The following is a 13,432-nucleotide window of genomic DNA, read 5'->3' as shown; positions in this document are numbered from 1 at the left end:
TATGATAATGAGACAGGTAGCCCATGAAGACTACTTCTTCTATGATGAAAAGAGCCCAAGTGGACTGTACATGTGATGACACCAATGAGTGTCTGGGTGCCATGAACAGGAGCTGAGCACAAAGAAGATTAGAATGACACTTACCCTTGAGCAATGGAGATATGCCACAAGCTTCTGCTTGCAGCGCAGGAGGAGTGGACCCAACCTCTGCTCCACAGGGGAATTACAGCTCTGGGAGTGGGCGTCACCCAATGAGATTGGACTACACCTCCATGAAACCCCATCCCTTGCCTCATTTGGATGGAACTTTATGGTGGGCCTTCCCCTTAATAAATAGGGCTTCAGGCATGCTCTCTTTTTTGTCTGCCTCTCTTGCTTCTTTTGTGGGAGCTGGGGCCAAGGAGCCATCACTGAACCCCAAGGAAAAGGTATTTTCTCTGTCTCTGTGTGATTATTTTGTGCCAACACAATTCACTGGAGTGACCCTGACTGATTTGGTTGTGTGTCGCACCAACAGAAACCATGCCTGCCCTATATATGATATAAAAAAAAAAATAAAAGAAAACAACAACAACAAACAAAAACTGTATTTCTCTCTTATGGAACTGGCCTGTGAATCCCATTCCCACATGCTGCCTTCTTTATATTACAGCTTAAGAATAAAAGACTCGTTCATGCCAAACAGTATTTCTGCCTGATTTTAGTTTGGGGAAACAAAGGAAACTGCAGTAATGGTAACAAAAATGCTGTATACATCAGTTTGAAAATAATAAACCTATAACATTAGCAAGTGTTGCAATGTTCCTGTTGTTTCAGAACTGTCTTCTATTAACTAAATGCAATACTTTTCTTCAAGGAAAATAAATGAAATAAATCCCAAAGAATTTTATCTGATTTCTAAATAGAATTCATATTATTTTTAATGAAAAAATATTATTTTTATTCCTGAACTGAGTTTCATATTTTTGTTTTCAAAATTTCCAATAACAACAGGCCAAGGGAAAAAAGAAAACATAACAAGAACAATTTCAGTAACTAGAACATTTCAGGAATCCTGTTACCCAGGGCTTTCCTAGAAAAGTCCTAAATACTCCCAAGCATTTATTCCAGTGTTTAGATTATGACTCCAACAATTTAGCATTAAAGTGTTCTTCAACTCACCTCACAAGTAAGAACTTATCTTTTGCTTTGGTCTCACCTGTCTCCTCTATGTAAATAAAAGAATAATATTCATAGAAGCATCTCTTTTAGCCTTTTCTTGCAAACAACAATTCTGAAGATCATATTTGCATTTGAAAATTAAAGGTAACATTTAATATCATAATGTCTAGTTATTTCAGTCCTTCAGATCTTCCCATACACTATTTTCAAAGATTCCTATTGAATAAAAGACTGAATCACAATGAACCACAACTCTTACAATCCCTAACAAGAAGTCACTAGCAATCACGTTAAGAATTAGATTTGCAGGGGCTGGGGATGTGGCTCAAGCGGTAGCGCGCTCACCTGGCTATCTCTCTCTCTCTCCCTCTCTCCCTCCCTCCCTCCCTCCCTCTTTTCCTCTCTCTCTCTATTTATGGGAATAGGCAGAGATCTTCAACAAACTCAAGCAACCCTCATTTTTCATTCCTTTCATGAAAACCCCAGGGAAGTCATTGTTAGAGACTACAATCTGGAGATCCAAGGGGAAAACAAGAGATTCAGGCTAGGGTACATAAAATTCATTTTTTCCTCATTCACTTTTATGTGGGTGGAGCAGCCTAATCTGTTCAGCAGAGATCCAGGTAAAATCCCTGGATTGGCTGATTGGTAACATTTCCACACATGTCTCCACATTAAGGTCAACATTCCTGTTTCCTTCCAGTTTATAATTCAATCATCATCATAACAACCACTTATTGTGAACAGAAACTCAGGAGAGAACAACAGCACTATTATCTCAAAATTCTGAGCAGACCTGCAGTAACAAATGTATTTTAGCTGAGGGCAGTGATGCACAACTATGAGCCCAGGTGCTTAGGAATGTGAGGCAGGAAGCCAGCCTCAAGGATTTAACAAGACCCATACTCAAAATAAAATTTGGCCAAAAAAAGAGTTGATAAAATAACTAACATTTTTTATTTCTTAAAATATATGAAACAAGCCTCAGCAATTTAGCAAGACCCAGTCTCAAAACTGAAAATAATAATTTTTTAAAAAAGAGTGTAGGTAGAACTCAGTGGTAGAGTGTCTCCTAACATGAATGATGTCTTGGATTGAATCCCTAGCACCACAAAATATTGAAATAATGAAGGAATTCCCATTATAACCCAGTAAACAAAAGTACAAAAGTGTGTCTGCACGTGTTTTCTGTGTCTGTATGTGTCTATTGTACAAGTGCATAAACTCCAAAAAAACACAGATTGGTCTAAATTATTATATAAGACCCTATAATCTATGAGCAGTGGCATTGTCTAGAATCAAATGATGTCTCACTATGTATGCAGGACTATAGAATTGGTAGCATCACTAACATCAATGTATTATGCCTAAAATAAACATGGATTTGAAGTTTTACTGAATTTATTTAGCACTGTGGATTCAATCAGCAGATACTAAAATTAAAACTAAAATAGAGGTAGTATTCTAAATATTTTGGATATTAAGGGATATTTTAAGTATGCAAGAAAAGCACAGGAAACAAAACCATTGCCTAAAGCTTTTATTTCCAGAATGAGGACGCAGGCTCACAGACTTGCCCTAAGATGACAGGGCTGGGTGGCTGCAGGGGCCAGACATCATAATTCATTTGAGAATTCTTTAAACATCTCAAGGACAGAATGTTTTTATATTTTCCCTTTACATACAATTGTTTATTAGTCAACATATATTTTAATCCAGCTACTAATTAATAAAATATTCTGGCTTTATTACCAGTGACTAATAAGCTGCTCGTGTGTACACTGTTTGTTCTGTAAACACTTAGAAGTCATCATTTGAGATAAACATGGAACTTTTAAAAATTCTTTTTAAGTCCTGCCAAATTTATCTCCTTAACCTTAAAAGACTGAATGTAAATTGCTAATTACAATCAGGTCCTCTCTAGGATATGAAATTTGAGGTAATACCATTTTGTAGAGATATACTTATTAGGTTACAAATCTATTAAACACAAATGTCACAGGGCACAGTCTTAAAGAAGAGATTTTGGTGGAACAATGTGAACAGTGAATCAGATAAGATTAATAATTGATTGTATTCCATATAATAAAATAATCTTCCATGAATCAATACTAGTATAACAGTTTAATAAATGAAGAAGAAGGGAAAAATCTTTCTTCCAGGAAAATTTAAAACTGCATAAATAATTAACCATTTTTAAAACACCCATCCTTAGATTGACATAACACCAATTACAACATGTTCCAAATGTGAATGCCAAAATTCATCAATACAAATTTAAGAACAAACAGGATATTTGCATAACCCAAGTTTGTCTCCCAAGATATGTCTTAATTACAAAGGGAAAATGATAACTCTACATTGACATCCTGGCAAATATCAGCTCCACTAAGGCTGACATCATTAGCAATGAAATGCACCAACATCACACACCCCTGACACGATGCACTGAAAAGGCCCTTTACTGCTGTGGTATTTTTCTCAGAAGGCAGGACTTCAATGTAATCAGGAGAAAACACCAAACAAATATAATGAGATGCATTCTACAAATAAACTGATTGGTATCTTCAATGGTGTCAAGATCATGAGGGAAAAAAGTCCAATAATAATATTACAGGAAGGAGGAAACTAGATATACAGCAGTGAATTGCAATGTGATAACCTGGATTGGACCTGAACAGAAAAAAAGGTAGTGGAAAAACTATAATCTTGGAATAAAGTAGATAACTAATAGTTTCAAATAATTTAATTAGTAATATTAATCTAATAATAATCCTACAGTAGTCTGCAATGTGTTTTATTAGTTTTGATGGTTGTACTCTAATTATGCAAGATATTATGTAGACTCTCAACTTTTTTTTTAAAACCTTTTCATTAAGTCAACAATTGTTTCAAAACTAAATAAAGACAAGGGAAGAAATAACCCAAACAACATATGGGCCAAGGACCTCAGTAGACACTTCTCAGGAGCCTGAGGATGAGAGGTCCTGAAGTTGGGACCTAATGAGCACAGAAGGGGAGGGTTTAGTGAATAAAGAGAGAAAAACCCAGAGCAAATCAGAGAGACCAGGATTGGGAAGCTCCAGGCAGGAGAGTGAGAGGATACTGGGGGGCTCAAGTCCTCTCACACTGGTTAAGACAACTCCACCAACTGGAAGAGAAGAGAAGCAGAAAAGAAATGGAATTCTAAGAGCTTTTGTTTTTGTTGTTGTTGTTATTTTCCTCCTTATTCTTCCTCCTCTACCCTTCTATCCTCTGGTCCTCATAACCCCAGCATATGTGAAACCAAGAACTTTACATGAAATAGAACTATGAGAACTGAGTCACATGAATAATATAATATAGATGAATTGCATAAGGCCTCTCTTTTTTTAAAAATCTCTTTTCTTTTTTTCTCTTTCTCCTCTCCCTTTTTTCTTTCGCTCTCTCTTTCTTTCCCTTTTTTCTTCTTTCTTCTTTTTGTACCCTCCAAATTATACTATTTTAACAGCCTGTAATTTTCTAAATACATATGTGTGTGTATTTTTATGTACTCTACTGTCCTCCCAAGTACTTGTCTACCCTAAATTACCTCCTGTCTATTCCTTTGCTTCTAACCCTCTTCATTGGAGTTCTCCTTCAAATTTCCTAAGTTATATTAACCCCATACCCTCACATCTTTCCCCCTTAGCATATAGTCCTATGCCTGACCCCAGTTTCATTGTCCACCACCAGAAACTGTACACCTTTTATGAAACTACTGATTATATTTTAAATAATAATTGAACCCAACATTTCTGGACATTGTCTGAGGCCATAGAGGGATCTGTTGGGTGTGCCTGGTGAGAATGGAGTTTCAACTGGAGTTTTTAAAATGGAGTTGCTTAGGCTCAGGCCTAAGGCCATTTTCACTGTCCACCCCCTTGATTAACAGTGTCCATGCTGGTGGGAGGGGGGGGATGAAAGGGGTGGGGGGAGGTATACCCATATAAACCACCACCCATTTGGGATGCTTTCAAAAGTCAAATAACCCATCTATTCATTTCTATGACTCCCACTTTAATATAGAATCTTGTCAGAATATAGGAAATATAGATAATATAGTGCTATTAGAACATAATAGGTTCGCCACTGCTGACATTGCTCTCCAAAAGTTTAAGGTTGAGCCATATTCCTTTTATAATCTTACCCACACTTTAGTTGTCCTGTGTCTCCCTGACCCAACTAATAACATAGACTCATCCCTTCTCATTAGATACAAGATTCCAAATTGCAACTCTTTCAGATATGTACATTTTATGAATAAAGCATATTATTCAGAAGAAATACTACAGGGCATAATACCTAAACAGGCTGCAATACTGATATCAGTAGCAGGACCAAAGCCCATATCACCATACCCAGGTCAATTTCCACATCTTACAGACAAGTTTAAAAAGGACATAATATTGGAACAAACCAGGAAAAATAAAATTAGAATACAATCCTTTAAGGATTCTTTCTCTTACTCCCCAATATATGCATGTGCAAACCTATGGCAATACATTGACCCAGATCTCAGGGAGCTCCATAAGAATTTTGATCTAAAGAAATGGTTAGAACCAGGGTAGATTCAGGAAAAGCTAGGCTCTGTTTTCCAAGATGGAAGTTTGTATTATTATGAATACAAAGAAATAGAAGTTGGGATTGCAATGCCTATTTATGTACAACCAGAGGAACCACCCTCATTCTTTTATTTTAGGTAATATTTAGAATCAGTATGTCTCAGAGCATTTGACAACCTTGTAGTGACTATTAGGATCAACTGGGATAATGTAACAGAATTATTCCATTGGGACTTACATGCAAGACAAACTTATAAATGTCTCAATCCTATCATACCACCTGAATTTTATTATATTATAATTACAATCCCTTGGGCTGGGGATGTGGCTCAAGTGGTAGCGCGCTCGCCTGGTATTCGTGCGGCCTGGGTTTGATCCTCAGCACCACATACAAACAAAGATGTTGTGTCCACGGAAAACTAAAAAAAAAATAAATAAATATTAAAAATTCTCTCTCTCTCTCTCTAAAAAAAAAAAATAATAATTACAATCCCTTGGTACATTGCCGCCACTTGGGTCTCAACCAGATGTAATTGGACTATGGTCACTATTGGTGGTTATGGAACAATACAACAAACCACAATGAGAAGTGACATTTGGACATATGTGGAGTCCAGCCTTTGGCCACCGGAATGGGTGATGTCTCTGTATTGATTTGTGGCATCCAGCTTGGGCACCCCCTGAGCATGGACATTGTGAATTAAGGAGGTGGACAGTAAAAATGGCCTTAGGCCTGAGCCTAAGTAACTCCATTTTAAAAACTCCAGTTTGAAACTCCAGTCTCACCAGGCACACCCCTCATCCTGATAAACAGGCTGTCCTTGCCTGTCCTATCAAGTCAGTTTAGCCCAAACCCCTTATCCTTGATGAGTCCTCTTGGTACTTCTCCATTTATTACCTCTGGCCCTGCCCCTTGGTTATCAATTCCTATTTGTCCATGCTGAGTCAAAATCAAGCCCAGTCTTTCCCCCGACTGCAAGACCCTGTGGTGATTGCCACACTCAGCCCTGAATAGTTTGCCTCACTATCCTTAACAAGTGTCATGAAGCTTTCTTAACAGCATTAAACCTCACAGGCTTTTCTCTCACAAAGTTGTTGATCCTTCTGTCATTGAAAGTCTGCAAAGCAACGGTGGGGGTGGATATCTAAATTGGCCTGTGAGGGCCTGCATTTCCTAAACAGCTGAAGAGCATCATCCTGAAAAAGCCAACAACTTGTTTTGCTTTTATCCTCCCTGCAATAATAAAAACAATATTCATTTCCCGAAGCATCCTTTTCATTAACAGTGCTTTATGTCAGGCCCTACCTAAGTGGTATGCTTTCCAGGTGGAGAAAACAAAGGTGGCTGATCTCAGATCTGTTCCTCTCCTGCTTGAACTGCACCCATGGGTGACCCTGTGGCCTCTACCCGGGTCCCTCCCCTCCCAAGTCTGGCAGGGAGACCAGAAAGGCAATAGCTCCTGTAAGACACAGACCACTGTACAGAGTCTATGGTACTATGTGCTTCCTACACAGCGAACTCCTCCAGAGTTGCAAGAGAAACATGTGGAATGGAGTGGCCTTGATTCATGATTTTTTTAAATCAAGTTTCTTGGTAAAATTATTAAATGCTTTAAACTGTATGTGAGGTAATAAAAAAAAGGTACTGATACTTCATACCTTGACCAAGGTAGAGTAAGGGAGAATGTGGGAGGCAGAGGATGAGAGAAAGGAGGAGCTGAGGGCTGGTGCCCTGTATTATTCATTCTGAAATCAGGGATCCAGAAATGACCAAGAATGCCAAGTTGACTTTAAAGGGGAAAGTACAGGCCATAAAGTAAAAGATGACAGCACAACAGAGGGTCTAATAGAAGTGAGAGGGGAGATTGGAGCACGAGGATTGGGGAAGTCAGGGGCACTTTATTAATAAATCAGGAATGATCTCTGAGGGGAAGAGACCAGAATGGGGCATGAAGTCAGCCTTGGGAAGGTCCATGGTTAAAATGTGTGATCCAGTCTTAGAAAATGCCTTTTGATTTCTCTGGGAAATTCATTTACATAAATGGCAGAACTGCTTATTTACTTCCTCTCAATCCCTTCTTGAAATGGGACATTAATCCATTCCTTTTTTAGGATTTTGTACCTGGGAACTTAGGCTTGTTAGACCAGGACGCAAGAAAAGACCACTGACTCCAATTAAAATCAAATTAAAGCAAGCTTATTATTTCGACCGGCCGGGCTGCCTCTCCCTCCCAAAACGGTGGGAACAAGACAGCCCCCCACCTTCCCTACAGCCCAGCTTTATAGCCCAGAAAGTTACACAAAGGGGGGTTACAGATAACAGAACTCTGACAAGCATCACACTAATGGTAGTTTACAAATTTTTTTTTTTTTTTTTTTTTTTTTTGCTGGCCCCAACATCAGAATTTATGAGGACCATTAGAGCCTCAGAGAGGATCGTTGTCTGGCTAGGGAAGGCCAATATTTATGAGGTGTCACTAAAGTTTCAGAGAGGGCTGCTATCTAGTCAGAGAGCCAGGCATGGGTGAGTTCAAGACACGGACAGGCATTCCAAGCAGGTTCAGAATTTGCAGTAATTTATAGTAAAGCCAAAATTATCTTTTCATGGCTTTGTGGCAAGATGGCTCCCAATTTTAATAAAAGATCAGGTTGGGTCTATCAGGCTGATGTTGCTCATGGCTGAACAGACAAGCTTTTTGGGTAACAGTGCAGGTGTTGTGGCCAGAGCTGATCTCTCTGATAATGTGGAAGGAATTGACCTTCCCCAACCCCTACCAGATTGAGAAGGTTTAACTTCCCTTCTCCTCTATGTACATGGATTGGAAGCCTTTTCCAAGTCCATCCAGAAGGGGAAAATATCAATGAAACTAGATGACAACCCCGATAAAGATATGAGCTATTGTGGGTGTAGCAGGCAACAAGGAGAAGCTAATGCAGGTGGTGGTTTTGGGAGGTGGGGAGCTCCTTGGCAGGAGCACAGGTTTGGAGAAGGCTGGTCAGGAAGTTTTGGGTGTGGATGAACCAGGAGAAACAAGATGCCTGGGGTAGAAGAACCATCCAGGAGTCCCCACCTGAGGATTCTTTAAGGCAAAGTTTCTCATTCTCAGCACTATTGATACATGGGGTGGTAAATTCTGTGTATACAACTGTCTGTGCTCTGTAGGATGTTTAGTGGCTTCCCCGGCCTCTGCCTACTGGATGCCAGCCACATTCCCCTTTGTGAAAAGGCTGCAGTTCAAGCTCTGAAAACCATTCTAAGGGTGTGAGAGTGGAAGAGCATACAAGGTTGAGTAGCTGTTTCTAAACAGTGGTAGAATAAAATGGATGATCCAAACCCTAGCCCTAGGTGTATCTGAGCCAGCATCACTTCTATCTCCAGCAGGATCCTCAAATCCACTGCAGGATCTGGTCTGTAGCTCTGCACCCTTTCCTGGGAATTACCTTCAAACTGATCATACTTTGGAGAAAACAAGACAGAGAAGAAAGAAGTCACAAATGTGGGAAAGTGGGGTGAGTTTTTCCTGCTTCACAAAAGCTAAGGGACACATATGGTGGCTGTGTATTTCTTTACGGCGCCTGCATCCTGGCTTTAAGGGAAGTGCCAGGCACCCCCTTGCCTTTGTTTCTTCTCCTACTGGCCCACAGTGGAGCTATCAGGGCCAGATGTTAAAAGCCCTTGCAGGTCCAGGACCGCTTCACCAGCACTCACAGTGCAGGATGGTGGGCCTGGTTACTAGGACCCTGCATTCTGATCTGTAAGACTTTTTCATTAGGAAGAATGGGCCCTGTATGGTTCTTCCTCAAGTCAATGGGAAGGGGGTCCTTTTAGTTGATATTAAGATTATAAAATAGGTTTGATCTCACCCTTGAGAGACCTTGAAAGTGGTCCAGCGTCCAAACCTGTGCACTTCCTCCTTTATAGTTTTTTCTTTCCCTTAACTATGTTGTCTTCAAATTCATTGCTGTTACTTGTGACAAAGAGAAAAGATCAGGGCCATACTTGGGTGGGGTTGAATAGTAAATACCCATTGAGTGATTCTATTCATCAAGGTTTGGTTCTGGAGTATCTGAAGGTTCACATTCTAGCAGTGTCCACTTGATGCTTTGAATGTAGCCCTTGCTGCTCTGCCCCTGCAACTTATTGTTTTTTTTTTTTTTTGTGTGTGTGTGTGGGGGGGGGTGCTGGGGATTGAATCCAGGGCATTGTGCATGTGAGGCAAGCACTCCACCAACTGAGTTAAATCCCCATGCCGCAGTCTGGCTGGGCACAAAATCACGAGCCACCACACCTTGTAGATTCAAACAGCAACTCTTTATTCTCGAACTGTCACTGGCACTCTACGAACAAGTTCTGGGGAAATCCACACCTCCATTGAGCTCTGTATCCCAAAATACTCTCTGAATCCCACGAGAACTCAAGGGGAACTCAAGGAGCGGCACGCCTGAGGCAGCAGGATATGCCCTATTCCCAGCAGGGTACACCTTAAACCTGGAACCGCCCTAAACCCAAGGAGCGCCATAAACCCTGATCCACCCTGATCCTTGAGCAAGGTCACCTTACATGCAATGTCACTGCAAATGACCTGGGTCATGCCATGCATCATTCCTACTTGGCAATGGCTCTCAGCATCCCCAGTGTTGCAAATTATTTTTTAAAAGCATGTTTCTTGGGCTGGGGATGTGGCTCAAGTGGTAGTGCGCTCGCTTGGCATGCGTGCAGCCCAGGTTTGATCGTCAGCACCACATACAAACAAAGATGTTGTGTCTGCTGGGATAAAAACTAAAAAAAAAAAGAAGAAGAAGAAGCATGTTTCTTTCTCTTCTTCTCCCCTCCCTAATCACAGGGGGAACAGGATTACCTTTCTTCCCCATCCCTGGCAGAGTTATCTATCCATGAGTCCACACCCACCATAGAAACCAAGTAATCCTGAAGTTGTGAGGGGCAAAATTGTGAAGTATGCCGTCTAGGGGAGAAATAAAGAATGTCCATGAACTTCTGCCTCTTTCAATGCTTTATTCACTCAAATTGCTCAATACAATTTCATTGTATAGATTCTTAATCAAGAAAATGACAATCCTTAATGCTAGGATTGTCTGCAATAGACATAATCAATTCACAGCAAACAATTCTAGATTAATTCTAAGCACTGCAAAACACACTTAATCATGACAGGCTAATGACAGACATTTCCTCTGCATGCTAAGTTCAAAAGTCTTAAGCCTTAGGCTTTATGTCCAGCAGATGCACACTCACTTCAGACCTCGGTAATCAGGTCCAGAACCAAGGCAGCCTTTTCCTGGCATGGAGTGGACAACCAGTTGAGGAGAGGGTCATAGGGAGAAGTTATGGCTCTCACCAAGGTCCAATTGAGGCGGTAGAGTTTGAGAGAGGCAGAGTGAGGATCACGCAGAGGCTCAGAAAATGATGACAAGTAATGGGATGTCAGGTCCTCATCAGGCTCTCCAGCTCTTGTTCCAACTGGTGGAATTCCTGTTAATTTGCTCTATTATTTATACAAAATTTGTTTTTTTTTTTTTACCCCCCTTTCAATCCTTATCAGCTACAACTGGATTTCTCCATGACATCATTTACCATGGGGTCAGAAACATCTGGTCTGGTGGTCTCCCCTGATCTTCTCACCTTTCCTTTTCTTTGGGCAAGGACAGCCTGCCAGGGGCTTCACTCTGTTTATCAGGGTGAGGGGAAGTATCTTGTTTGAGGCCACACTGGAGGGCTCTGTGGGTGTGCCTGGTGAGAGTGCAGGTTTCATAGTGGAGTTTTTAAAATGGAGTTGCTTAGGCTCAGGCCTAAGGGCATCCTCACACCAGACTTTGGGGATGGTACCAGAAGATCTCAGAAATGACTATTTTCCAAATTAATGAGTGAATTACAACTCCAACAGAGAACACTTGGAATGCAGCCTTTTAATCACCTCCTTAAAAGCCCGGGGTTGCCTAGCATGTGTGAGACACTAGGTTCTATTCTCAGCACTGCAGATAAATAAATGAATAAAATAAAGGCCCATCAACATCTTAAAAAACAAAACAAAATTCCCTGTTCCTGCTGATAGGCACAATCACGGACTTTGGGACAGGAGTTCATTGTTTCTCCTTTGCTAGCAACGCAATAAACCTGATTTTTCCTTTTTCTCAAAATCATGTCCTTGTTATTGGATTGACATCCCACAAAGACTGGGCTTTCGGCAAGAGGCAAGAACAGGAACATGATTTGCAAATTATTACAAGGATTAGCAGTCTTCAGCCTCAAAACCCACCTGTGGTATTTCAGAAGGCAGGGGAATCACTGGGCATCACTGGCAGTAAGACAAAGAATTAAACATGGGGCAGGATTAGAGAAATGAACACAAGATGGAAACAAAGAGGTGCAGAGGGGCGGTACTTCATAGAATACCTTTCACTCCCAAGCACCAAGCCAGGTGATTTGCATTTTAAAATACTCTCTGCCAGGAAGGGGTTTTTAATCTTTTGGGTGTGGACTAGGACACAGAGGTACAGGTGATTGGGAGCATAGCGGAGCAGCCAGCCAATCAGGAGTGGGGCTCAGGATTGCAAAGCAACAAGAACATTTGAAGAGTTACAAGGACACAATGTATGCAAAATCAGAGCTAAGAGTGTCTGTGACAGGGCTAAAATTCGGTACAGCTGAAGGTGGAATATGGGGTTGAGGCATACGATTTATTTGTTACTCGGTGATGTTTTATTAGAGACCATCTATGTCAGGTGCTGTTTTAAGAATGATGGATTCTGTAGGAAAAAAACCCAAAAGTCCTCAGAAATATTTCCAACAGAGAATACACCATAAGCATAAAACTAAATAAACAAGTGACTAAAGAAAGATCTGTGATGAAACAAACCATGGGTGAAGTGATAAAGGATGGGTGGGATAACAGTTTAGATAGGATGGTCAGAGTTCTCTGGAGTGGCATTCAGATGATAAGATGCAGCTGGCAGAGCAGCTAAGGGGTTCAAAGATCCTCAGGTGTGCTCGGGCTTGCATGGGTGTGTGTAAAGCCGATTAGCCAACACTTGCTCCATGTGTGAAGCAGAGATTAGCCAACACTTGCTCCATGACCTTCTTTTAGTGGATGCCAAGAAGCCTGAATAAGGAAAGACTGCCTAAGGAGATACAGAAAAGGTCACAGATTTACTCAGGGTGGTCTTCAACTTTGTAGACTAATATGAACCAGAGTCCGGGTTGTCTATTCTGCATTTTAGCCAGAACTTTGCACATATTTCTGAATTTGATCTAAAACAAGGATTCAAATATGACCTCAAACGTCTCCTTCTACAGGCTGAGAGGAGCTAGGGGGCAGCCGCGGGGGGGCGGGCAGCCGCGGGGGGGGGGAGGGCAGCAGTTAGACAAACGGAAACCACTTCGGTAATGCAGGGCGGTAACAGCGGCCCTCACTGGGGTTTGCATGCAGAAGACAAAGGCCGGGGCGAGTCTGAGGGGGTGACAGCAGACGGGGGTACGAGCCACTGGCCGAACACAGGCCACCTCCACGGGGAACTTGCGGGGCGGGGGCGGAAAAGCTGGGCTCGAGGCGCCGCTGCACATGGCAGAGATGGACGGCCGGGAAGAAACGAGAAGGTGTCGGAGGCCGCGGGTGTCCGAAGGCGCTGCAGTGCGCGCCCCGCTCGGGTTCCGGAGAGCCGCGGGGACTCCT

This window comes from Spermophilus citellus (assembly GCF_964194105.1).
Source record: "Spermophilus citellus genome assembly, chromosome: 13".
Taxonomy (NCBI): Eukaryota; Metazoa; Chordata; class Mammalia; order Rodentia; family Sciuridae; genus Spermophilus; species Spermophilus citellus.
This window is presented reverse-complemented; position numbering follows the sequence as displayed.